This window comes from Buteo buteo, chromosome 1, assembly GCF_964188355.1.
Source record: "Buteo buteo chromosome 1, bButBut1.hap1.1, whole genome shotgun sequence".
Taxonomy (NCBI): domain Eukaryota; kingdom Metazoa; phylum Chordata; class Aves; order Accipitriformes; family Accipitridae; genus Buteo; species Buteo buteo.
The window spans coordinates 67,519,919-67,547,667 of record NC_134171.1 but is presented as its reverse complement, the minus strand read 5'-3'; the positions used below and the strand labels follow the sequence as shown (position 1 = coordinate 67,547,667).

The following is a 27,749-nucleotide window of genomic DNA, read 5'->3' as shown; positions in this document are numbered from 1 at the left end:
CATACCATGGGACATCACATCTAGTATATAAACTGGGGGGAGGGGGTGAGGGGATCGCCACTTAGGAACTAACTGGACATTGATCGGCAGGTGGTGAGCAATTGCATTGTGCATCATTTGTATATTCCAATCCTTTTATTATTACTATTGTCATTTTATTAGTATCATCATTGTTAGTTTCTTCTTTTCTGTTCTATTAAACTGTTCTTAGCTCACAAGTTTTACTTCTTTTCCCAATTTTCTCCCCCATCCCACTGGGGGGGAGGGGGGGGGGGGGAAGTGAGTGAGTGGCTGTGTGGTGCTTAGTTGCTGGCTGGGGTTAAACCATGACACCTGGTGAGCTACCTTTGACCTATTTGCGTGGTGATGTCCTTACGAAAACGTTACCTGAAGTACAAGAGCTGACCTTGCATCAAGTTAGCTCTTACATCTGTGAATCTGTGGGTTTTGTCCATCTGTGACATGGAGAAATTGCCCCACAAATAATGGAGAGGTAGCTGTGCTTCCTAGAAGCACCTCTAGCCTACACGCATCTCCTCAAGAGTGTCCTCACCCAAAAGCCTGGAACAAGGCTTCACAACGTGCGCAGCACCAAGCCACTTGCTCAGTGCGTGTTGAGTGAAAGGAAAATCAGGGCAGCAGGCAAAGAGGAAGCAGCCAGACAGGTAACTGGCCAGCCAGGCTGCACACATTTCCCACCAGTTCTTCTGCCCTGGGCTAAGCACACTGGTTTTAGGCTGCATGCTGCACAGCTGGTGCCCAGGTATTCCCAGGGATCAGAAGAAACAAATTTGCAGAGGTTTTATTTCTGGCTTTCCAGCTAGCTATTTCTGTTCTACAAGAACTCTTTTCTGGTCAGAGACCTTGGACTCGAAGCCTTGAAGCACATGTATTCCAAGAAATTGTTCCCTCTCTGCTAAATTAAATGTTTCTGTTCTCAGATGGTCTCTGGGTCACATTTATTTTTGCTAGAGAATTTTGCCAGCTCACACAGTTAAGGCAATATGCAGCCTGACCACCAGAAGTACATATCAGTATATATTTAAACGTTTATTAATATCCTAAAGATTCTGTTCAACATTGCAACCGAACAAGGTGAAGGTGATGATATACATAAATTCTAATAATAAAGGTTTACTTATTTATTCTATCACATGCTACAGCAGGAATCTTCAGCTCCCAGAGTCTGTTTCCAAAGCACACGTACAGCTATAAAACATTCCTGTAGCTGTTGTGGTGCTAGCCATCTCATTGCAGTTTGCCAACTTTCACCTCTCAGAAGAGTGCTGCAGAATTCCAATTCTCATCTTGCAAAAGTGTCTTTTTACTCAGGTCCTTGAACTCCCATCTGTAACCAGTCATTTGTACTGAGTTTGCAAGGCTACCATATACTAAGACAGCCTTCTCCAAGTCCAAGTCATTTCTAACCTAACTGAGGTAACAAGCCACGTTAGAAAAGGAACATTAAGACAACAATTTCCATAAGTGTCTATTTTACTGCACAGTTTACCAGTTTCTGATGATAAAGGAGATGACTCCTTATTCCAATAGCTACCTGGAAACAAAGAAATCCACTGAACTACTACCACCATCCTGATAGGAGAGAGACCTTCTGAATATTGTCCAGGATTATTTACCATGTTCCTGGGAGACCTTGTTCTGTAGACTGCCTGCAAAGTCTTTGCAGCTTTGGGTTCTGCCTTTTTGGCAGCTGCCAGGGATCTCAATTTGAATCAAACTCTTCCTGTCTTGACTGGCTTAATATGAGTGTTAGAAATAAAATTTTTAAAAATCCCAACAAACACCAACAGACTAAAACAATACTGAATATCCCAGTAACTGTTTCAGCCTGCAGTGTGAAATCAAAGAGTGTCCAACGTAAAAAGTCATCTTTTAATTTAGTGACCCCCAAGTTGAAGAGAAGATTAGCTCCCACAGCCATTTGTGGGGGTCAGACCTCCCCATGCAGCTCATCACTGGCACTTAATATACTAAGCTAATTGATTTTTCCTTTTTCTTGAACCAAAGAGAAACTAAGGTACTGCAGATCAAGTCCTAAAAAGAAATAAAAGAAGTGTCTAAATGGAGTCACTGTTAAAGTAATCTGCAAAAATTATGAGCAGGTACTTCTTTCTCCTATTCCAGGAATTAGCACTCAGCACTTGAAACACACTAGTCTCTCAAAAGGGCTTGACTTTACAACTGGGAGAGCTCAACAGAACACTCAGTTCACGGGCTTTAATTTGTTCAGGCATCATAGCTAAATTTTCATTGTGTGCGTATTTAAAATATTTCCACACAATGGATCTCATGCTGTTAAATTCACATTCAAAATTCAAACCAACGTTCCTCTAGTGTCTCCCCAGACAATCCCTTCATTTGTCAGTTCATTCATTGCTTTTTCCTTTCCTTTAGTCTGAGACGTTAGATCCAAGAGAGGGATCACAGGCCAAAGATATCTCATAATTCACACTCCTGATGATTATTAATCAGATTCAGACCACTAATTAATACCCATTTTAATCCTCCAATTAACAGTGTAACTTGATGTATTGCCTGGCAATCCTAAGAAGTTGAAAGCGGAAGAATGCAGATAACAGATTTAGTTTTCAATGTTTTCTTTCTGTCCAAGCATGTATTCCACACAAAGAGAACTTGTCGTGCCAAGACCTCAGACACGAAGTCTTTACACAAAAAAACACAAATGAATTAAAGCCTTCCCTTCAAAGCACAAGATCTGTAAAAAGACTCAGTAGGAAGAAAGTTTCAAATCCAGATCATTTCAAATGGGTAAGTTTTAACAGACACAGCAAAAAAAAATATTAAAAGACACTGAATGACTTAAGTCAAGGAAATGTCACTTGCCAACATGAAATTGCAATGTCTCTTCAGTCATCCAGTAATCTCACTACTTGAGTGGTCTGTATGATCAACCATGAGAAATATCTTGAGAGAAAAGTATCAATAGATCATAATGTTAACTCATTTTCCACAGTTATCCAGTTCTCCCTGTTACCATGGGCACAGAATCATATATTTATTAGTAAATATTTCTAACAGATTTGTAGTTATTGAGTTTGCATATGCATGAATTTTAAGTTTCTGTCTGGACTTGTGGTTTGGATGGTGTTTTTTTTTGGGGGGGGGGGTGGTTTGGTTTTTTTGCTGATGGAGGGAGAGGGGACAACATTTAGGTAGAGGAATATAGCAACTACTTGATGATACAGTTTAATTCTTCCTTCCCCTTAACACACTCTTACTCAACTTGCTCCAAATATGATTTGAAGAATTTCTTCTTCCTCTGCCTGTAAGCCACAAACAATATAATTCTTTTACAATTTCTTCCTCTACTATCCATCTGGAGTATTTACCAAATGAAAAAATCCTACTACTCTTATACTAAATGCAAACTTAGTTGGTCACAATTATTTTTCCTATTGTGAAGTTAAAAGTACTCAAAAATTCTGCACTAGAAATATCAGAGTAAATCAGAAAAAACATGATTCTGGCTAAAATTATTTGTGCCATAACCAAAGTGTACAAAAAATATGTCCATAATGAAAAAAACTAACAAAACCAACCCAATATCATAAAATTTCATTACCATTCTAATACATAAGAAACAAGCAAACATGAAGTAAAAAGAAAGCTAAAAACTGGTGAGGTATAAAAGCTGTATGCTAACACTATTTAAAAACTGTTGTTTATTTCTGTTCAGATTTATTTTTCAGGAAAAAAAAAGTGTCCTTACCTTACAGTTAGTTTGAAAAATATCATTAAAGACACCAGCTAATCAATTTGATGACTGTAGGTTCCTACCAATTCTGTAAGGAAATGTCACGTCTGGCTTGCTGCCCACATCATTAAATAATCATAACAAACAAAAGTTTGTATGGTTGTTATTTTGAAGGAATCGGGCTTTTCACAACACAGTCAGAAGCATTTAGGTTCGCTACGATGAAACAAGGAGAACTGCTGAACACTGCAAGATACCAGAATAATCGCTTAACCAAGATACTAGATCTGTATGCTTTTCAACTTCCAAACACCACAGATTTTCATATGGCAACCCAGGTCTGTCAGGAGATCTCAAGCTGGAATTAAGTTCCTTTAAAGAGACCAATTTCAGCAATAATATTTTGCCACCTTTGCAATGAAACATCACCACCTTGGTTCCCTTCCTGATCAAGACCTGAAGTGTAAACAGCCTTTAAATAGTGTGATCAAGTACCACTCTTGATTAAAATTCTTCTCAGGTCTCCCCTGACTGGGTAACACAAATTCTCTTTTAAGAGTATTAACATTTCATGGATATGTCCTTCGTAGTTAGTTACGTAGAAAATCCAAACAGCACTTAATGAAAGCCATTACAGACTAATCAAGAAATTCTTCAAGAATATTACTAAACTTGAGCTGCTGTTCATTTCCAGTGTGTTCCTAACACCACTGTAAATTGGTGCCAACCCTTACCTGCAACTTGATAGAAGTACATGTAGAATTATCATCTTCCATTACCTTCAACAGAAGATGAACTCTCCAACAACCAAACTCAACAGTGCAGTAAGGCTCAAAAAGAAAAGGGAGATTTAGGCAACTGCAACTTGGAAGAGAAACCACCAGATTTAAAAAGGGGGGAAAAAAATAAAAAAAAAATTGTCCAAAGCAGCAAAGAAACATCTTCCTCCTAAATTATTGAATTTCTAAGACATCGAGCTCAAGTGCTGACTATTTTGGAAATCAGTAGTAAGAAAAAAAAAACTTTTAAAGTTCCTAATCCATACCAGACCATACACACCACTACAACCAGAGAGTCACATGCTAAGTTATTCATGTATTCATTGAAACTGCTAAAAAGTGGTTAAAACCTTCTTGAGGATTGCAGCACTTAATGCTAGATGAATCAATTGCAAGAACCACATGTACAAAGCAGAGACATGGAGGCAAACAATAAACAATCCAGGAGCACACTGATGCAAATAATCACCTTTTTTCCTGCAGCAGACAGAACAGACATATATTCCTTACAAATCACTCCACTGTAATTTTTTTAAAGAATCGCTATTATTTTGGAATTCAAATAAATTCATGGGCAAATTCCTGAACTAACAGGTTTGTATTTCAAAAAGCATCTGACATACTTCTCAAGTCCAGGTTAAACTGTGTGTATTAACTTCCATTTCACTGTCATTCAAGTGTTTGTTTTGGTACCTGGCAATACTGCATACACAAATCTGACACAAAGTTGCTTTATGCAGGGTCATAACCTGATGTTTTCCAAAGTGTTTTGAGGCAGGCCTTCTATGACCTTTACAAGTTAGCTAGTAAGTTACAGACTGATTTCCAAATTCCTTCCATTACTTTATTTTATTAAAAAAAAAAAAAAAAAGAAAAAAACAACCCCCACCCCCCCCAAAACCCACAGACATTTCATGGCCAGAGATGACAATTCCCAAAAGTCACAGAAAGGCAGCTTGGAGAAGTTCTGAGGTCACTGAGAACTCTGGGATTAGGACCACAGAACACCTCAGCCAAGAATGTCTGAAGAGTGACTTCAAAATTCTCAATTAAGTTATGGGCCTTATACAAGCATTACTTTTGGGAACTCCACATTAGACTAGGGCATCCCCACCACCATGGTGACAAACAGCTAGCCATGATATCTAGCTATTTTCTTGGTTTGGAGATATTTTTCCAGAAAAATCTTTGCTATCCTTCCCTCCTCATCATTACTTTCTGGGGTTTCCCAGTATCAGGAGCTCTGATAAAGTACAAGCACATTTGTAGTGCCAGAACTGTGAGGCTGAGATATGAACTCTAGCAGAGTCTTCACCAACAACAGAAATAATCTAATACTCAGCGACAAAAGTGGCTATCAAAAATGGATTGAACATGCATAGCTGGGTGAGGCTATACTTGAGAAACACAGTATCTTCTAAGCCAGAACTCAATGCTCCTGCCATGAGAAACTGGAGGGGTAGAGGTACAAGTAGACAGGACTGAAGTATACACGTTACACATGCAAAATAGAATGTCTTCTGTATGCCTAGTCTATCTAAAGCAGATTGAGGCATATTGTCACTGAAGGAAAAGAAATTCCAACAAAAATAGCTCAGACCAAAAGGACCACAATTTCTTAACAAATGACAACACTTTCACAAATCCTAAGACAACCTGACATCTCCCCAAATACCTGATCCACAGTACAAACACCATGAACAAGAAAATGCATCCTTTGCATTCCCTATAACTTGTTTAACATAAGACTTACAAACTAAATAAGGACCTTAAACCCTTATCCCCAATTTATTTCCTGATACAGGACACTAAGCACTAGAGCCTATTTATGACTGATATAGATTACATTTGACATGGAAACGCAAGCAGTGTAGCAAATAGTGTGGTATCACAGATCAACTATTATTTCTCCTTTACTGGGACTTGTATATGGTATACTCAGTTCATCTGTAAGCAGAGAACAGCATTGCAGTCTAAAAGTCTACCATTTCTTGTCCTATCACCCAGCACTGTACAGGCAGGTTTCTGAATGTTTATCACGGATCAAAACAACCTGCCTACAGTTACTTAAGCTCATGGGAAGCCACGTAACCTGAAATGGAAACAGCATGACATAAAATTGTGAACTGAAAATGAAGTGTGAATAGGGTAAGATGTATAACATTTTTACAGTATATCAACCACCTTTATTACACTGCAGTGAGATCACTTGGCTGTAAAAGCATGAGATTTACAACTACCTCATTTTATACACAGGAGTACATGTTATATGGTGATCCCTGGGGGCCATAGAGGGAGAATTAAAATTTCTCTCAAGCCCACCCTTTGAAGAAAGAAAGGAAAAAAAAAACCACTGCCACAAAAAACCAGCTTTTTACATGCTTCTAATCACAAGAACATGAACTCATAACTTTTGACCTTAGCTGCAACAAAGGCCATTTGCAATAACATTTCATTTAGATCCAAGCAAATGCCTTTTCTTGTATACCCATAAAGTATCAAGAAATGCTTCTTCTCATGAAAAAAATCATTTCTCTATACATTACATACTTCGCATGATATACAAGGGCAGTTTGATTTTGCAGCATACTGAATTGAATAATAAACCCAAATGAGCCACTGTCTCACTGGCATTGGAGAATGAAGGAAACAGCAACACAGGAAAGAAAATAACTTGTTCACTAACTAAGCAGGGGTTGCAGGAGGGAAAAAAAAGAAAAGGAAAAAAAAGCAGCAACCAGAACACAAGCAGCTGGTGCTCAGGGACTAGCAAAGACTTCAGCTCCACAATAACAGGATCAGTTGCATAATCACTGCTGCCTGAGAAGTTACACAACATCCACCCCTCTCCTCATTAGGAAAACAAATAAGCAACAAAAAAAGTCCTTTTAGCACACAGCAGCTAATAAATGAAAGACCACATGTTAAATCCGACTAAAGAGAAGGCCCTCTGTAGTTTCAAACATTACTTTTTAGCTTACTGGAACATGAAACATTAAATTCTATGTTAACCCTTACTAAAAACATCTTATTTCCCCTAAAAGCAACATGTCCTAATGGCAGTGCCAAGCCACAAGAATTTACCACCTGGCTTTTCCAGCCCGGCTCTCGGAAGACATGTTTGCATTGGAGAAAGCTGTCTCTAAGGCTAAGTTGCATGAAACATGACCTCTCCTGTTGCTGCAGAACTTTGTGAATTCTGTGGCTATCACAACATTTGAACCGGAATCATAAACTACCGAAAAATCCCAAACACTAACACAGTTCTAATTCTACAGTTGGATATTTTGCAGATACTTACAGCAGAACTGGCAAAATATTTGTAAGAGAAAAGAAGACAAATCAACCTACGAGGAACCACACATCACTGAAGATCGAGCAGGAAAGAGGTTTTCCTGAGTGGTTATGTATTGTGCAGACCTGTACGCTGTGGCATTGCACAAAGAGTGAAAGTGAGGTTTGACTCAAGCGTGAAAGACCGCGAAGATACTGCATGCTGATTAAGAGGCAGCTGAATTTTAGCTTGCCAGTACAGAATCCATAAAGATAATTCTAGCCTAATTATAGCCCTCTCGTTAAGAACTTGGAGCAAAAGAACAAAAGTTTTATCTCCTCATCTAAAATTTGCATTTCTCTGTGATTATCTCTTTTCTGCTCTAAGTCTTGGCCATTTGGTTCTTCTTACCTCTGGGTCAGAAGGTTTATATCTTCCCACCACAAATTGGGCTCACAGCCCAATGCTGCTGCATTGCAGAGTCAGCAAAGACATGATGCAGCAATATTGCTGAATTGCTTTTGATGTGGAAGTACATGTCATTACTGCCAAACCCTGAAAGCCATCCAGATAAAACTCAAGAGGACCCATGGCACTTCAGAAAATATAAAAAAACCATGACAATGATGCTAAGATGGCCGTCTTGGCCATTCTATGCCCTGTTGTTATTTTCTAGCTAGTGTCCAGAATATTGCAAAATTCACTGATTGTGTAAAGACAGAACCAACGTTCACTCTTCTGCTCATCCCTACAACTCCAAGCATTACCCACTGTGCTCAGCACAGACCACTTCCAGCAACAATTGCAGGAATCAGCAGCTCCCCTTGAAGAGAAGCAGAAATACCAGGATCTGTATTGCAGTGGAAGCACAGATCAATTTAAGAAGAAAGGGAGACATCTAACATATACTCCCCATAAGCCACCACTCCAGCCTGTCAGCTTCTGGGTAAGTAGACAGACAAGAACAGAACCATCTCTAGTCAAGGGAAAGAGAGAAGCTGCTAACCTGAAAGCCTACACAAATGAATATGCTGGACACAACACACATTGATTCTGTGTATCCAAGATATTCAAAGACCAGCAATTACAGAAAGGCCCACTCTTCTCTGCTTAACTCACCAGCCCTGAACTTCCCTCAAGAAAATGATACAGATGCTATTGTGCACACTAGCCTCTTGCTGTCACTACACCTGCAGCAGTTTGTCTTGCCCAGTTGCAATTTCTGACCACTGGCCAGGTCACAGCAGCATTTCACTAGCAACCACCATAACAGGAGAGCAGCACATTTCTAACTCCACTTCCCTCCCCTCCCCCCCCATATTAGGGATTGCTGCAGATGGCAATAATACAATCCTTAAAGCCCCGTATTGTGAATATGCTACAAAGCTGCATAGCTTTATCTGTAATGTCCAAGCTCTGAATTAAATAAGCCACTTACCTTTCCAAATGGTTCTGCAACAACTCAGAATTTTGATTAATGAGTTGCTCTGCACCAAGTGCCCCTTACACCAACTTCATCAGCAGTCCCCTCACTCCCCTCCGGGCTCTCTGGCAAATGCTGTGAACAATTCTGACATTCAGAACTTAGGCAGGAGTCAGGGGAGCCATTTTACCTGTTCAAAGAGTAAAGCAACTCCAGCCCACTCTTCAGACACTACTGTACACTAACCCGAGTGCAACTGGAACAGCTATAGTGGATCAAGAGTGTGATGCCCTCCCTTGTTGAGAAGACAAGAAGATCTGACAATCCCACCCACCCCCTCCATTCTTCTCGGTTTTGGTGCTAAGAAAGGAGAAGGAGAAAAGGCACAAGCATTGAGTGCCCCAGGACTCCAACATGCAATATCTGGCACTGTTCATAAATTTACTTACAAGACAGACACCTAAATGCTAAAAACTAAGCAAGTCAGAAAGGTCACAGCTAAGCTTCCAACGCTACTAACTGTGCCTCCCACTTTCTAATGCACAGGGAAATGGTTTACATAAACACATGTGTCTTATTAGTAAATTTACACATCTAAAAGATAACCAGTTTAAATGACTCACTTTCTAGGTGTCTAGGGTTGCTCTATCATTGATGATTTCCAATTAAACAGCTCTCTGGAAGTATGGTCTTCAAACCAACATCTAAGGTAATGGGAATCAAGTATCTGCAAAAAGCAATTATTTCCTCCCAAGGCTATAAGGGCATCCTACACATTTATCTTGATATTGGACAGCTGGCTCCACACACTTAGGAGAGATGAACTCCACCCTCTGTGTGGTTCAGTTGATGAGCAGTTTCCTTTTACTCAAACACACACTATCAAATACTCCAAGTCTGTAACAACCTTTTTTTCAATGAAGAATGGATAGACAACTAACTTAGACTCTCTGCAAAACCCTTCCTAAGCCACTAGGCTTTTTACGTCCAGGTAATTTGTCTTTAGGCTTTGCAAATATAATTGAGACTCATTCTGGGTCCCAAAAAATCTTCCCGATTAAATTAAAAATATCTCTTTCTTCAAAGGGGGAAGAGAGAAAGGAACAAACTAGAAGGAAAGATAAAAACGGAAAAGAAAAAAAAGCAGAGTAATGATAAGCAAAGTAATTATCACTGATGTGGAAAAGTCACAAAATTGAGCGGGTGAATTCTGGATGCAGGAGGGGAAAAAAAAAAAGGGAGATACATCCAGAAGACATGAAGGACATGCAAAATGGAAGACAGACTGCAGTTTTGTGGACGCACAAGCCCTGAAAACTTATTTACTTAAACCACTAGAAGCTCAAACTCACACGTTCAAATCTGATTATTCCTACTTTACAACCCTAAAGCTTAGTTTGGGAAGAGGTCAAAAAAATTAAAGTGGCAATAGCATAAAGCAATGAAAATAATTGTCATTATTTTTCCCTTTAAACCATTAAAAGGCTTTTGCTTGCTTTGTCAGTAGCATACTTCAGGAAATACCAAAGCTTACTGTGTTTTGGCCTAAACAAAGATGAACATACCATTTCCTAAACTTGCCAAGTCTCAACAACTACTCCCCAGCCCAGCAAAAGAAATAAACATAAAACTTTCATCCTTACATCATCCCAGTCAAGGTGATTTAAGAAACAAACACAAAGAAACAAAATTAGGATTTACTTATCTTGTATAAAACTGAAGTTCTTTAACTCACTGATCACCAATCCTATGGACAAAAAGGAGTCAATCCAGATTCTCTGAATCAGAAATAATTATGCTGATCCCAAATTACCTGTGTGTGTATACGCTGAAACATAAATAACAGCAGAAGATTTAAGTCTACAAAAAGCAATAATATTTGAAATGTCAATGATACCCTGGATTTAGATGAACTGAAATTATCAGAAGCAATTAAGGAAAAAAAAAAATCTATTTGGTTTTCAGTGTATTCTCCCTTTGATTTTTAGTGATAATTAACAAGATCTCCATATTTAAAAAAAAAAAAAAGTAGGGGAGGCAAGTTCTGAGAAGGTTCTGAGTGTATCAGCCCCATGCTACTATCCATGGTTTCTCCCCTACTCTGAAGCATTTTCAGGATGACACAGGAGGAATTCTCTGTAGCAATCTTTTTCCAAGCAATATTTTGGCATAAATCCAAAGCATTTGGTTTAAAACTGAAGCCCAGCAGACTGTATCAGCAATGGACCTGTAGAAAGTCCACAAAACAGTTTTGAAAGAAGAATTGCCTTTCAAGGACAGATCAGGAAGGACATACAATAGAGATTATGACACACAAAAAAAGAGCCCCCCAAAACCCCAAAACCAGTAGAAAGGATAAATGAATGCTCTAGCAAACCAGCACAAACACACACACACACTCTCCCTTGCGTGCTCTCGTGAGCAGAGCTTTTTGCGAGAGCAGAACATCAAAACAAACCAAAAAAGGAAAGCAAAATAATGCATTTGTTTCATTTAAAGCACTCCCAGGAGCAACAGTAGCATGTGTGCCAGACTTACTGGAACAGACACCACAAGAGAAACACTAACTGTGAAACAGAGATGGGTCACTAACCTGGGTTCTTTTACTCGTGGCAAGCTGACACATTCCTTCCACCTGCCTGTCCAGACTTGTCAGCATACCTCTTGGAAGCGGCTGAAAAACTTAATGTTGATAATGTAGAGTGTACATTTAGACGGCACCTCCTTCTCTATCAACCGGTGGTGACACCCAAAGGAAGAACAATTACTCTACCATCCAGCAAGAGGTGCCCAAAAGGGACTGCTAACAAAGGGGCAGGGCATCACTAACTAGTGAGAGGAAGGAAGGAAGGAAGGAAGCAAAGAGTAGGAATAAAAACTCAGGGTGACTGAAGAGCAAACAGTGTCAGAGGTGGAAAACAAATACTCCCTCCCCAAATCCCCAAACTATTCCCACTAATTAAAGAGCAGGGATGAAAGTTCTGTCTACATCCAAGTAAGACTGACTACTGTTATTTCTTTCTCATCCTCTTTTAGCTTAGGAGAGTATTGCATCATGACTACAACACAGTTTTCTTCAGCTTGCAGATCCACTAGGATAGTTTCTCTAGAAAGCTCAGAAGAGAAACAGTCTTCCAAGAACTATCACAGCACAAATGGCACTGCTTTGTCTCCACCTCCATCTCCCTGCCCTGTTGACAACACAGCCAGCATAGAGGAAGCCAAAAAGAAACAACCTGTTTTAGTACTGGGAGGACCTCATATTCTGAAACCATCTGACATGTTTAAGCTGAGGGGGGTGCGGTGGGGTGGGTGGGTGCAGAACCCAACAACAAAACACCAGACCACAAAAAAAACACACACCAAAACAACAACAATAAAAAACACAAAACAAACAAACAAAAAATCCATAAAAACAACTCCCTCCAAGCTGCTGCCTACTGGGCGATTAAATTTCTACTATTTTGAGACAGAATTGTAAGTGACTACAATAATGTTGTTTAGATAAGCTATATCAGTTCAGATTTTCCAGACATCTTTCTCAAAGACATTTATATTTGCTATCTCACCTACATTATTAAATTGATCATTTTGAGATAAATGTGGTCTCCTTGCATAAATATACTCATTCACTACCAAAGCTGGCATGTGGTGCTCAGCATCATTAAACTGATACCTTCAGCTCAGCAACTTTGCTTAATCACATTAAAGGTACACCAGCTAATACAACCGATATATTAACAAAAGCCAATAATTCATGCACCTGGATGAACACATGGGGGGATATGTGGTAACTGCTGACTGACACTGTTATTTGGATCTCTTTGTAAAAAAAGCACCTTCTAACGTTGTCTATTTTAGTACAAATGCACAGTTACATGCTAGGAACCAGAGCGGGAAGAAGGGATCGGAGTACATGAAGCATAAATTCCAAAAGGACAACCAACAGTCCCATGGCAATATGAGTTACATGACCCTTGGATTCAGCAGGAGGCACCCCCAAGTTGGGGAAGATGGGTAGGGAAGGAGAGGAGAGTTTCAAAGCAGGCAAGAGGTATTACTCCATATACCAGAAGGCCAACAGAGCACCCTGAGACATCTAAAGGTCACGCTTCTTAAAGGATCTTAAGCTTAAGAGGGCAACTAGAATACAAATAATAACTACCAATCACTTAACTATATTTTTTTTTTAATCACTGAAAACTAAATTTATTACTGAAGGCCAAGAGAAAGTTAAAAAGAGACTGACTGGGTCATCTTCTCTGTAGGCAAATTGTATTTACATAGCACAGGGCTCTTTGACCTAGTGGATAATGGTATTACAACACACACTGGAAGGTAAGCAAACTCACTTTCAGTCTGGAAACAAAAACATCTTAGGAGAGTGATAATTGGCCAGGAGAACAGATTACTAACCATGTAAGATTTCTGCTTAACTCAGAGCCATTCATTACATGGGACATCTTTCTAAGAGAGATGCTTCCATTCACCTAAAAGATGTTGCAACCAATGCAGTGATATGTCACTCCTTGTGTGGAAGGATAATCATTTCTTACTGTAAAAACCATTACAACCATCAAAAATATCAACACTGAAGTACCACATTCTTCAAAAGACAGTTGTTTTTAACTCAGAAAGGACACCACAGAGTGAAAAGATGCCAGGCACTGTAATCATACTGCTCCAGTACACACATTTTTCAGATCCTGCTCTGGAACATGCATGTTCTCGGTCCCTTTCTCTCCTCCTCCTTTTCCATGCCTTTTTATTGAAAAAATTTTAATTTAGACTGGGCTAGCTATACTTCAAGATGAATCAACAAGCACAACAAACAGCAGGTCTCAGGAATTCCATCTCAGGAACACTCATTATAAATGGTATAAAGAAGAGTAAGGAGCTTACTAACATCAAATACTTAAGCATAGCAATGAATAAAGAAAGGGAGGATGAAAACACCACTTTCTTTCTGCAAGAGAGACATAAGGAACAGTATTAACGCAATACGTATAAGCACATACGAATGTGTCCTGCCATTTACCGTCAGTTCATAAATAAAAGGGGAAGACACTGAAAATTGGAAGCAGAAAGTCATGAAGATAAATTAGAAGAAACTCATGTAATGAAACTCTACTGCTTTTACTGAATTTGCTATAATTAAGGAAAAGCACTACTCCTCCACTGGACACAATGAACAGTGCCATACTTCCAACAAATGATGTTTTATAAACACAACTATAAAGCCCCATGTGTTGAGGAGACCAGTCACTTAGGCAGCAGTTTCCCCTACGGACAAGTGATTTCACCTATCAGCCACAAAAACTGTCCTTCTTCCAACCTGTCAATCTTCTGGGGCTGGCCAGCATGAGACTCACAGCTGCCCGACAGGCCACGAACGACAGCAAGGCCCATGCTCCACATACCACCCTATATTATTGCCCTAACGTGCAAAGCCTAGAAATGTGTTTTTCTGAGCACTTAAGCAATCAAGTGCCATTCTTCTGTTCTCCACGCAGTTCATCCTAAGCATTATTCTAACAGTACCTGATGAGAGAGCTGGAGGGGAACAGAAAACTTATGTTTTTACCCTAACACTCAGAGTTGCAGCAAACTCTTAAAAAAAAAAATCCTCATAACTTGCTTGCCAGACTGGTTTTTGTTCTCTTTCTACTTAATTGTTGTTACCAAAGAAACTGGGGGAGGAGGGAAGGGGATCTATTTTGCTGGGTTTACTTTTTATTGGTAGATTTTACTTGTTAACTGGCAAACTGGTCATGGCCATGTAAGTAGTCATTAACAAGAAGGGGAAAAGAAAAAGGTAAAGTATTCTCGGCAAGACAAATCTACAAAATTCTTCAAGGTATCTGCAGACAAATACCTCTTGCCCAGTCTAAAGAAATAGCAGCAATACTATATTAATGAGAATATAACAGACAAATAACAGAAGTCTTCATCAGACCTCCATTTTCTTTCCAGGTAGACAAAGCTACCTTCCTGAAACAGTTACACCAAAAACTACTCAAGGAGCATTTTCATACGTTAACAAGAAAAAGCAATACTGTGTACCTACTATGATTTTTTTTTTCTTTAAACATCAAGACCATCCATTAATCCCAAGCAACGCAGTTCTTCTAAAAACCTAGGTTATTCAGAGATTTCTTTTTTCAAACATTATTTAATGCTTTAACAAGAAAGTATGACTTCTGACCAATGTTCTTGCTATGTTCCAAGTTGATGCTAAACTTTCGGTCAAATTAGGGTGTTTCTGATAGAGCTCCTGCCCCCCTCCCCCTTATTAACTACAGGCTCATTTCCTTGAACATACAACCTGAGCAAAGTAAAATGGTCAAAGGACACTTATTGTTTATAATTAATTTGTTTAAAATCACAAAAGCAGCTTGCTATCTCCTCAGCAGAGATAAGAGCCTTCCACATTGCTGTGCACTGCCAGGACCTCACGTCCACTGACACCAGTCACTGCTGCCCACCACTCCAAGAGCAAATGCAGGAGAAGTCTAAGCAATAGACCAGTTATAAGCCCAATGGTGAAAAACAGTTACATATCCCATCAAATAACAAATGATCTTACTATCTTCAGTACCACATCAAAAAAAGAAAAGGAAAAAAAAAATCATCCCCTGCCTAACTGCCATAGTGCTTCACAGTGCACCTGAAAGGTTCACATGTCTTCATTTGATGCTTAAAGCACATCAGAAGCTCACCCCACACTCACCACCTCTTATCTCTTCCTGTAAAAAGTCAGGCCTCCAAACCCCGTGGTCCCAACTAAAACACCCTAGCAAACGTCCTGCTTCAAGCAGGACTAGATGTCCCTTCCAACCAAAATTTCTCTGATGCATTCAAACTGTCATAGATGAACTTAAGTTTTAAGACAAGTCCTTCCCCCCAACTCATAATAAATATCAATATTCAAAGACAGCAGTGGTTAGTCTGTTGAACCCAAGCCTTTCCCTATCATTAACACCAGAATACACCCTTCAACGTGGTCCTGATAGGCTCTCTGCTATATGTGTTTCTCAGAGCATCACAGAAATGAATTTTAGAATACATGACAAAATAAGACTGCTAAAAACATCTGGGTTTGTTGGGCATTTGGGGCAAGGCCCAAAACATAACATAATTTTTAAATGCATTTTTGGAAGGGGCAAGAAGTTTACCATGCCTATTTAAGCACACTTTTAAGGATAAGTTTGCAGAGGCAGGCTGTGAAAGTGAAAAAAACTGACAACCATCCATCCCTTCCTCTCTCTCCACACCAACCAGAACAGTGTTAAACTGTAGCTGAATCCTGTGTAATTTAGTACAACTATTCATAGAAATAGTTATAAACACGTATTTTAATAAAGCTCCTGGAAGTAACCTTCATCCTCTTATAAACATCAGAGAGCAAAAGACACTATTGGTTTCTGGACGTGGAACATTTCGCCCTCCATCATACAGATTCACAGGCTGGTTAACTTCTCTGGTAACTTAATGTGGAGCTACCGGGAAATTAACCAAAATAAAGAAATGTATTTCAATTGATCATGATCCTCCAGTGTTTGAGGTGCTCCACTTTCCTAGTCAAAGGCAGCATTGGGAGGAGTACTACAGAAGGCAGACAACAAGCAGGTCTTCTAAGGATCTCCACTTTACCACCACAACCTTCAGCTTGACACAACAAGACAGACCTGAACTGAACTCCACACAACATGAACACCTACTAACGATGGTATCCCTTCATTATTTTTTTTAAACGATTGTGTTGTGCTATTATGTTTTTGTTTGAAATGTTAGTCCTTACTCAGGCAGCAAGTTCAACTTCATTCCTTAATGGATGATGGAAAGGAGGATGGGCAGAAAAAAGGAGGAGAGTTTTCATCTTTCAAATTTATTCTGCCTGTGCCAGAGGAAGCTAAACCCTCACTGTGGTATATTCTCTACTCAATCTGAGCTACTTCAGGGCAACATCAACTATATTGATCTCCTTTTATAAAGAAAGATCACAATTTAAAGACACTTACAGCTAGATGAAAAACATTTTTCCAAGTACATTATTTGCAATACGCACACACCTCCTCTGCTTCCATTTATTGGAAAAAAAACCCAAACAAACAACAAATAAACCCACAAACCAAAACCCAAACATTCCGATCATTGTGTGTATTTGAAGCATATATACACACACACACATATCTGCTTTACTGATATAAAAATAGGTTATAGCTTTAGGTGGTTTAACTGATCAGTAGGCTATTCCAATTCACACCAAGAAACTGTACAAGTAACTAGGAAGAAAAAAAAGATCCAGCTACTAATATAGCATATCCAGATTCCTGTCTCCCTAAGTACAGGGACTTCACCAGTGAAATTGCAAGGGATTCCAAACAGAGAGCAAGGAAGCCTTTCCCCTCACCACCCCCAATCCAACACTGCTAGGAACATGATTATGTTCCTGGTAAGAAACTGAAAGCAAAATATTTCTGTGTCCAGAAGTTACTACAGTCAAAGTAAGAAGTGTTGCTTCTGTGCCTTTACACTCTCTAATAATGAAAAGCTTGAAGAGGTACTCCCTGGTTACTTCATGACCCGCTCAAAACCTAAATTAAATATTCTTCACTAGCTTATCCTTACCACTCAAAACTGTGAAAAAGAAACTTTTGCAAACCTAATTAACAACCAAATTAGCATCCTCTTAGATCACATCCACAGAAACTTTGTTTTTACATTTCTGTTGTGGCTCACTGCTCAACTACTACTGACTCAAGTATTAGCATTTAATTTGTGATGCAATTCCAAAACTGTTTCTATGCCTATTCCACATGACTGCTTATAAAGAATGTTTACTTCTGCCTGTTCCAAGATGCATCCTTTCTTCTGCAAGTGTAAAGAAACTCCCAAATAAAATTAATTTCACTCCTCTTCAGTCACTTTATCAGACAGGAAACCAGTGATGACAAGAGTATGGCTGGGTCTGACCACATCCTTCTCAATCTCATCATATTTGTGGCATCCCATCTCTGAGCATTTTGCCATGTGAAGATTCCAAAAATGTTGTAGCCCTCACAGCTGTGGGAAAAATTTGACAACCGCATGCTCAAGGCTCAAAAATCAAAAACGAAATCCATTTATTTTGCGCTTTTAATGCTTTAAAAGCCAGAACTTGAGTCAATCTCACAACTGAGGGCCTGCACAGTGGCATTTCAACTCTTTGGTTAGCAACCCCGAGAACATCAAAAGGCTCAACTTTTACATTAAGAAATGCACTTGTTATCTGCTTTGTCTGCCATTCTACCATGCAATACATTCTGTACTCTGTGCACTCACGCAAACACAAAGCAAGGCCTTGATCTCATCCCTGGCTCTCACATGAAGACCCAAGGACCTCCATAAAACCCCATAAGTAAGTAAGTCTTGGCAAGAATACAACTGCAGAGACAAGGCCTAAGACCATCAGTGGCATTCTGAATGCTATGGAGATGGTGAATCTTAGCACAAAAACAGTAGATAGCAGTCCTATTATCATCAGCCTGCAGTGAAAGCACTCTTCTCTCCTGTTCCAAAGTCAGAGCACTAAAGCCCACCCTCTCCCATTCAATGGGGATTCAAAAGCTTCTGGCATTAAAACAAACATGCACAGGAAAACCCAAAGTCCTGTAAGTTTCTTCCACTGTCAGAACAGTAAGGTCCTGGTTCTACAATAAGACAACTCTGACAGATACACAGGCTTACAGCATTAAACCTGAAGGAGCTGGGAATTCCCAGCTCTTGGTTCCCATTACTCCTTTGGCTGTCCTCAGACAACTGCTTTCTTCCTTTTTTTCCAAAATTAAGGATCATTTCTGAGCTTGCTGCAGTAATTCCATACAACACTTGCTCCCTGCTCTCCACAGTCTGGGTGCAGGACCTGCTTAAACTAGTATCACCACTGAAGCCTCCATATCATCCAGCCAAAGGAGGAAAAAAAAAAAAAAGAAAAAAAAAGCAGCTGCCACTAGTACAGTCCACCTACTACAAACAATTCAAAGGCCAATACCCACACCAGTCTAATAAACCTCAGACAAAAGCTGAGGCTGATTATCCCAAGTGCACTTTTATCTGATTAACCTTCTTAACAATCTTTATCCTGCCTAAGGCATTCTCCACAGTCCTTCTCCTTTTTGGGATTGTCCATCATCCGATCACTTGAAAACTCTTTTAAAAAAGTTCTGTTACCAAGCCAAGTTGATATTTTGTCATATTTTTAATGAAAAAAGCACATGTATTCTCTATGTGTGCATTTTTTTTAACACCCTACCTTCTAGACTCCCTAAGCATCTTCCCAACCCTGCAATTTGTCTATTACCCCAACCTCAAATTATACAAAAAAAGGATATACTTACAGTGCCAAGTAACCAAACACAAAATTTAGGAAGCCCCTGGTGTACAAATGCCCTCTTTCTACTACAGCTCATATGTGAGTTAAGGTTTTGGTTCTCAGCAAGAGCTAAAGGCAGCAAGCAACACTACTTATCACCATGGCATTGAAATACAGTCCACTTTCTGAAGTAACATCCCATCAGCTGCCAGTTTACACAAATCAAACCACCTTGCTTTGAATTATACTGAGATTTTTACCATGTCTTCATTTGAAAATAATAAATCATCAGGCAGCGTAAGAACATAAAACATCATTCACTTGCACCCACACTCCACCTGGCAGAATGATACTTCAAAAAGTAACAGCAAGACAATCCAGGTAGAGCTACCCTCTAATACCCAATGAATGGTGATACCTCTGACAAAATCAGTAGTGAAACAGAAAGCCAGATGAACATTTCTCTCAAGAGCTCATGATCCACCTTCTCACTGAAGTCACACCATTCCAAAAAATGAAGGACCCTAAAAAACATCTAAGCAACATGCGGGAATATCCTCCCTTTCTAGCCACCTGTCTCTCTCATCAGCTCTGAAGGTTTTGCTTTTCTCCATTTGCTGATTTGACACAGCTGCTTTAAGTTAAGCATCGATTTTGGTAACTCCCCCCCTATTCTGGAACCCTTGACTAGAAAGCCTCAAATGCACATCCAAAACCAAAACTTGCATGGCCATTAGAAAGAAAATGGATGATTCAAGAGAGGGAATAACTTCTTTCACCAACTAGGAAGTTCATAAAAAAAGTTACTGGAAAAAAAGTAGGCAAAAGCCAACCATAAATGGTCTGACTTCTCTAAGATAGGTGTCTTAGAATCAGAGTAAGAAGCTTAAGTTAAGCATGTAACTGATGAATACCCACCCAACCTGAAAAAGTATGAGTTTAACTCTTACATACTTTCTTTCAGTGTAATGGGCATTTCTCTAGAGCAAAAGAGAAAGGGACAAAATAAGGCATCCGGAAAATCCTCTTCTACCATGTGTTTTCAAATTTATTATTGTCTCTACACTAAGGTAGCCAACCTACTTAAAGCTTTTTCCTTGTAGTATTGTAATAAAATGCATGACATGGAAATAATATCTGTGAAGGTATAAGAACTAAACTTTTTTTAATGCATATCTGATTGTTATAATTCTTTCTCCTACATTTATTAATGTTTACCCAAAAATATGAAGCTATGTGTCTTTGTACCATTCAACATCCCTTATTGTTCATTTCTTCCACACAATCCACTCCTTCCTAGCGTAACACCGTTCTATTGGTTTTGAAATTCTAGAAGATACTTGTTTTGCATGTGCTACAGTAAGTTCTGCAAATCTGTTCCTATTCTGCAATATGACAGAAGCATTAGAAGTCACATGCTTAAGAGAAGCAGAAATCCATCACAGGACATTGATGAAACACCAAAACCAGCAAAGCAATCAAAACTGTTTTCCCTCAAAAGGGAAAGATCCCAAAATATGGCATGTAGGTCTCACTGGAATAATCCAATTCCAAAGAAACATCAAACAGTTTTTTCCCAAATCTCAATACAGACGGTTCTATTTCCACACTCACAGCTTTGCTCAACAGGTGAGGAAAGAAAAGAGAAAAAGAAAAAAAAACACACCATAAAAAAAGCCAAAAAGATTCCCTGCTGTTATTCAAAATTCCAAATACATTAGCACAATTGTCAAAACTTATGTTGATTGCACATTTCCATACAGAGAAGAAATCAGAAAATTTTGCCCCAGAGCTGTTCATGGGAAAAAAAAAAAGATGCATGTCATCTTCACTCACAAAAGACTTACGGGAAAATAAAAAAAAAAAATACCTCCTGCACATTTAGAGCAAAGCAAATAGCAAAGGAACAAGACCTATTCTTTCTTCTTTGCAGCCAGTGGACTATGCTGCACTTCACGTCTGTTCTGGAAGCCTTGGTACCAGCCAAGAGCTCCTAGCAGGTGTAAGCCAGTTCCCCCCAACAGTGACACCAGCACCTGAGACCAAAGCCATGGCCTCTTCACGAGGCTGCTGCTATCTAGTCCTCATGGCAGTCATCAAGTCCATTTTTGTGGCAGCTTCTAGAGAGAGAGAGGAAGAAAAAGGTGCCCAATGTGTGAAACCCTATTTCAGCTGAGCAACTAGCAATCTTTGGTACCTTCTGACTAACCCTAATGAAAAAGGAGGTATGTTGAGCTAGGCGAGGGGCATGGGGAATAACCAACAACTCCCCAATACCCTTCAGCTACCTCAAAGACCAAGTAGAAAAGCTGAGTTCCTGCAACCGTTACAGTTACGTATTTAAACGCTTTATAGGCATGTATACTACCGTCCAATTAGCTGAAGATTGTCCCTCCTTCACCATTCATACAAAAATTCCTTTTAATTACAGGTAACAAATCAACATAGAGGGTTTAAAAAAGCCACTTTGAGTCAGAAAATGCTACACAATACTAACCCAACAATTTTATACAGTATTTCCTATTCCTCCTTCACCTGTTAAGCTCTGATACAGTATTAGCATAATGATTGAGCAAGATATGCAACAACTGTGCTACAGATCATCTAACTTTGTTTAAATAATCATCCCCATCATCCAATAGGTGACCCAAACACAAAGAGTTTGTAGGTACTGTGTTATCTTTTACTGTCAAAAAAAGGAAGGTGGTGTATGCACTTACCTATAATATCACAGAAGAACAGGGGACTTGACCAACAAGCAAAAGCTTGCACTACTGCATCATGAAACATAGGTTGCTTGCCGAACAGATGCTCTCAAGGCTGGATCACCAATAACGCATATTCAGTGCTGCAAACTTTTCAGCGCTATCACCCGAGCCAAGATGCTGCCCTCACATCTGCACCAATGACTTCAGTTAAAATGTTACAAGCCACTAGCAGAATTTCATACATAACAACAGAAGCTTTGGCAATGACAGCGCAAATAGGAATACAGGATACAGCAACACTTTCTATACTGTCTGTGGGACAGCCGGTTAAAACAAATGTACATAGGTGACTTATAATTATGTCCTGTCTTCTCCTACCCAGCCTGGACAAGGTGTGAACAACCCAGCAGCAGGATATCTCCAATAGAAGATAACAGGAGCTATAAAAGAGTGAAACTGTTTATTACAAGATGAAAACTAAACCAAATTACAAAGCTAAAGAAGCAAGCTGTTCCAGGAGACATGACAATCTTATGTCAGTGTGCCTTAGTCCCTTCAACACTGAAGGGTACATGAAGGCTTACAGTTATAACTCAAGTTGTAGGTCCCTCAGGACACATAAGTAACATAAAAAAGTATTTTAAAAAACAATCAGAGTTGCCAATAACTCAAAGAAACTAATAGTGTAAGTATTTGTCACAACTTAGTACAGCATTTAAAATGCCCATTGCAATTAGCAACACCAACAAAAAGAGAGAATCATGGAGGAAACCGGTGAAGTTAAAAGCTTCAGTATTAAAACCATGAAGAAATCATTTGTTTCCCCCCTACACACATACCCAAAATTGTACTATGGACCACCAAAAGATTCTATTTCCCATTTCAAAATGCAAGTTTCATTCCAGTAACTATCATAAGAATAGACTTCCTCAGCTCTAATTATCAGAAAGGCAAGCACTAGGGGGTAAATTGTGACTAAGATGCATGGTTTCTTACAGCATACCATATATGCCCTCTCCAAATCTTGTTTATTTTGGACAACTGATACAAGATTTCCTTACAGCAGGAAGTGCTGCAAGTCAAAGGCCACTGCTGAAACAGTATTTCCACTATTTTGCAACAGGAACTTAAAATAACTTACAAACATGAACGAAACTGCTAATCAACATCAGCAGATTTGTCCTTCAGCAATCTAACCATCAGAGGGGGAACTACTGGCCTTTCTTTACCATCTTCAGCTTAGCACATCTTCAGGAACTCAAGCAAATCCCAACCCAACACTACAAAACAGTTAACGTTAACATTTGGGAAGTGAAACACCGTGTTCCAACACAAAAGTTTCCAAACAATCTCATGTCAGTCCTGAGCATTTCAAAGGGTAAGCAGAACATCTGCACACACTCACCCCATACTCTGCCCGTGAAGCATCCCAGTTTTCTGTATGCTAAAAAATCCAGCTGAACACTTGCAGAAAACTATGAAATAGTTAAAGACTGGCAAACGTGAAACACATTGCTGAATTCCTCTAACAGCAACAGACACCAGTACATCCTGAAGACCTGCTCACCTTGTACACTTCTTCTGGCAGTTTAGCTCCAGTAAACCAGAGCTAAATACCAAGGTTTTCATACCCATCCAGATGACTGTTAGCATACCTTCTCAGCCAATTCATGTAGCAAGATGCAACAAGATAATGTAGCCTTCTGAACTAAATTTGTTATTTCCAGGTTGAAAATATCAAGAATTATAATAATTTTGTTACTTAGCATATTACTGTGTTGAAAGAAAGAAATGAGATTTCCTTTCCCATAGTACTGATACCACACAATACTATCATGTAACTGATCTTGATGCAGCGAACGGCGAATAAACAATCAACTGGACATACTAACCCTTACTTAAACCTTAATACAGAAATGTTGTAATACATTTTAAATGGGTGCTGAAGATACTAAAAATCACAGCAGCATTGTGCTTAACTTGCTTCAATTTGAATCAAATAGATGATTAGCTGGCTAAGAGCTGCAATATGCTTGAAACCATATAACCCAAACCATACTATATTTTTATTCCAAGTCTAGCCACCTAAAACTGCCCAGCAAATTGGAAAAGCAAACACATCCAGTTTCTAGCAAGCACATACCCAACTGAAGAATACCATTCACTGATCTCTAGTCTACCACGACTGATATTTGAGGCATTCTTCTATCCAAAACATGTTGCTATCAATGGTGCTGAGTATTCCAGAGCTGGCTCCAATTGAGCTCAAGAGACCCACACCACATAGTGTGGAGATACCCACTCATAATCCAAATATGCAGCCAAAGTTAGGTCACCAGCACTTGACCAGGCTCATGGAGCAAAAGCACAATGCCATATAAACATGGATGCGTGCTTCTAGTACCCAATGCACCCTGCTTCATAAACATGCCTGCCTATAACCTAAAAGCATAGAGATGCCTGCCTATACCCTAAACCATAGAGAAGGATTTGGCTGACTTACTGCAATTGACCAAGTCACATAGCACTAAGTTTCATATCTGCAAATGAAGCAAGTCTACCAACACTGCATAGGACAGGCGAAATACTGCAGAAACACCACTTCAAGCAAACTGTGCAGTTTGTTCACATAGCCTACTTCAAGATACCGCTAGCTTGTCACCAAAATGTGCCAAAGATGCAATCAAGCTGGCTCTCTGCAGAAGCAGCCTGGATCCACAGGAGTCTGTGAGCTCAGGCACATCACACAGCTGTACAGCCATAACTGGGCACAGGGGCATGCACAAGCACCAGGTAGCAACACAGCTCCGGTACAGTTTATGGCTTAGCTGATAATTTCTGTTCACTACAACATGCAAAATTTACTTTTCTTGACAGGAAACCTACCATTTGTTTTCCACAGGAAAATTTCATGGTCCAATACATGGACAAGCACAGACCTTGTCACAAACCTATGGTGCCAAATAAACAAAATTCAATCATTAAAATAAGGCCAGGACCTGCAAGTATAGCTACACTGAAATCTTGGGAGTTACTCTAGTTAGCCAAGAAATTTCAGTTAGATTATTCATGAAACTACAGGTCAAAATACATAATTTTCCTCTGCACTATTTCTTTCATAAGTCTCTCATGCAGGCATAGGTAAGCACAGCTAGAAAGCATGGTCCTAATCTTTCAAGGTGAACATCACACAGGGTCTCAGCACCCAGTACTACTGACTGGCCTCTATGCAAACCTATTCATCTATGTGGATCGCCTTCCAGAACTGCAGGACAAAAACCACGTTGAAGACAAGCAACAGGTACCTCAGCACCTCCACAAACCCCCCCACGCCATGCTCCGGTTCCCAGTCCCTGGGGAGAAACCCACCAGGTACTTTAACTTGAATGTCCCTGCGGCACCACGGGGTTGATAGCTCGATGACTGCCGCCAAAATAACTAATTACGTAAAAAAGTAAAAATAAAATTAAGGGGAAAAAAGCGACCCCCCGGTCCCCGCCTGCGAGCTGGGCGCACTCACCCAAGGCCTGGGGCCGGCGGGCCCCCACCCGGGGCCGGGGCTCCCGCGGGAAAGCCGCCCTCCCCGGCCACAACAAAGGCCGCCGGAGCGGCCCAGAGCCGCCGCAGCGCCCACGGGGCTCCGCCGTCCCCTCCGGGCTTCCCTCGCCCCCCCGCCCCGCGACCACGCCAGGCCAGGGACCCGGCACAGCCCCTGCCCGCCCCCCCCTCAACCCGCCGGGGCCGAGCCGCCCGCCCGCCCGCAGGCAGCCCTGCCCCGGGGGCCGCGACCAGAGAGCGGCCACTGAAACAAACATTAAAAAACCGCGGGGGAGGTCGCCCGCGCAGTGACAATGATCCATCACCCCAGGCACCTGCGCCGCCGCCCCCTCCTCCAACCCGGCGGAGGGAGGCGGCCGCCCGCACGGCATCCCCGGGGAGCGGGGCGGCCGCTGCGGCCTGCGGCCGGGCCGAGCCGAGCCAAGCGGGGCCGGCACTCCGGCAGGGACGGGGGCCGCGGCGGGTCTCCCCGCAGCGCGGCCAGGCCCGGCGGCGGTGCAACAAAGCGCCGGGGAGCGGCGGGCAGGGCCGCCAGGCACTCACCGGGAGGCGGCGGGGGTCTCCGTCGGCGCCCCTGTGCCCGGCCCGGCCCGGCGGGCCAGGGAAGGGGCAGCGGGCGGTCTCTCTTCTCGTCTCCTCTCCTCTTCTCTCTCCGCTTCTTTCCACGGGCACGGCTCGGCGGGGGGGGGGGGGGGGGGGTTACGCGACGGGGTGGCCGCGGCCGGGCGGTGCGGGCCGGGCCGGGAGGGCGGCTCCCCCGCTGCGGCCCGGGCGGGCTTCGGCGGGAGGTGCCGCCGCCGCTGCAGCGTCCGGGCGCTGGGGTCGTTCCGGCCCCATCAAGGCCGGGCCGGGCCGAGGGGGCCGCGCGAGGCGGGGCGAAGGGAGTGGGGCCGCTCTCCGCGGCGGCTGGTGGCCATCTTAAGTCCTCCTCCTCCTCCTCCTCCGCGGCGCCGAGTGCCCCCTCCCCGCCCGGCTGCCAGCGCTGCCTCCTCCCTCCGCTCCTCCTCCTCCTCCTCCTCCTCCCGGCTGTCTGCGGTCGCCGCCGCTCCCGCGGCCCGGCGAGGCCGCCTGAGGAGAGCCGGTCTGTAATGGCGGGCGGCGGGAGCAGCCCCTCAGGCACCGGCCCGCCGCCTCCTCCCCTCAGCGGGAAGGCAGAGCACCGAGGGGCTCCTCTCCTCACCCGGACCGGGTGGGCTCGACAGGCGCACAGACCCCCCTCTTAGTTCTGGGGCTTTTCACAATTATCTTACGTTTTAGAGCCGTGGGTTTCCCGGGAAGGCGCTCGGCGAGTTTGGTTTCTCCCCGTTCTCTGTCAGAAATCCGGCTCTTCTAGCACTGAAAGCCGGTGTCCTCTCCCCTCTGTCCCTGCCACCAGCCCCGACGCCACAGGCCTGAGCAGCTGCCATGCTACCCAGCCTGCCGAGAGGAGAAGCCGTCCCGGCCAGGAGCCTGTGTGTGGGACGAGAAGAAGGAAATGCGGGTCAACACAGGAGCAAAGAAGCCACCTTCAGGTTGGGATTGAGGTGCTTTCCCTTAGCTTTTTGTCAAGTGTACATCTAGAGAAAGTCCACTGGATATCCCTAGTATTGAGCACAAAAGTGGATCGGACATGTGTGCTGGCCAACCAATTTCATCCATACGATCCAAATATTTAAACCCAGAAATAGTTACTCTTTTCCTAATTAAGCAAGAGGTTTGGTTAAATTGCCAATGGCCAAAGGACTCCTTTTTGTCAGAGGGACAAAGCACCAGTTTAGCCACATGCTGGGCACACAGCACAGGGGGTCACTGCGAACCTGGGGCAAGCTTCATCCACCCAGAGACTCCTGGGGAACGGTGCAAAGGTGTGTCCACACGTGCGTGACCAGATACCCTTCTGCCTTTTTCCAGTCACTTATAAACTTGCCTCCTTCAAGA

At 41.7% G+C, this 27,749-nt stretch overlaps 1 protein-coding gene across 8 annotated transcripts in view; it reads right to left on the bottom strand.

Moving 5' to 3' along the window:
• WDFY3 (WD repeat and FYVE domain containing 3) overlaps nt 1-26,513 on the bottom strand; it is a 182,291-nt gene extending 155,778 nt beyond the window's left edge. For 5 of the 8 annotated variants that reach the window (XM_075034811.1, XM_075034840.1, XM_075034833.1 and 2 more), the window contains exon 1: nt 26,376-26,513. The gene's annotated coding sequence lies outside the window, so the exon portion shown is untranslated. Of the gene's footprint in view, nt 1-9,227; nt 9,346-25,160; nt 25,226-26,375 lie in introns of those variants that run through there. The other 3 variants (XM_075034817.1, XM_075034824.1, XM_075034812.1) reach the window with 3 other exon arrangements.
• Between the last annotated feature and the right edge of the window lie 1,236 nt (nt 26,514-27,749).